This window comes from Tenrec ecaudatus, chromosome 10 (assembly GCF_050624435.1).
Source record: "Tenrec ecaudatus isolate mTenEca1 chromosome 10, mTenEca1.hap1, whole genome shotgun sequence".
NCBI classification, from domain to species: Eukaryota; Metazoa; Chordata; class Mammalia; order Afrosoricida; family Tenrecidae; genus Tenrec; species Tenrec ecaudatus.
This window is the reverse complement of record NC_134539.1, coordinates 105,263,957-105,264,321: the sequence shown is the minus strand read 5'-3', so window position 1 is coordinate 105,264,321 and position 365 is coordinate 105,263,957.

Sequence of the window (365 nt, the reverse complement as noted above, 5' to 3'; positions counted from 1 at the left end):
GGCGGCGGCGCCAGCGGCCGGCGCCCGCCCGGGCAGCGCGAGCTGGGGCGGCTGCGAGGGGCGGGGGGCCGCGGGCACGCGCGCGGGCCGGCGGGCGCGCGCCGTCGGAGAGCAAGCCGGGTGGGGTGGGGTGGGGAGCGCCCGGGACTGCTCTTGTTAAAGGGGCAATGCGCCCGTGCCCGCGGGACCCACCGGATGGGGGCCGGGAAACTTAGTTGGTGGAAGGAGCAGGGCGAGCTGGGTGCTGGGGTTAGAGAGGCTCGTCAGCATCCTTGGGGCCGGGAAAGGAGGGGTCGGTCCCGGGAGGGGACCCAGACCCCCTGCACCCGCACGCGCGTGCGTAGGGGGCGGGGCCTCCATATGCC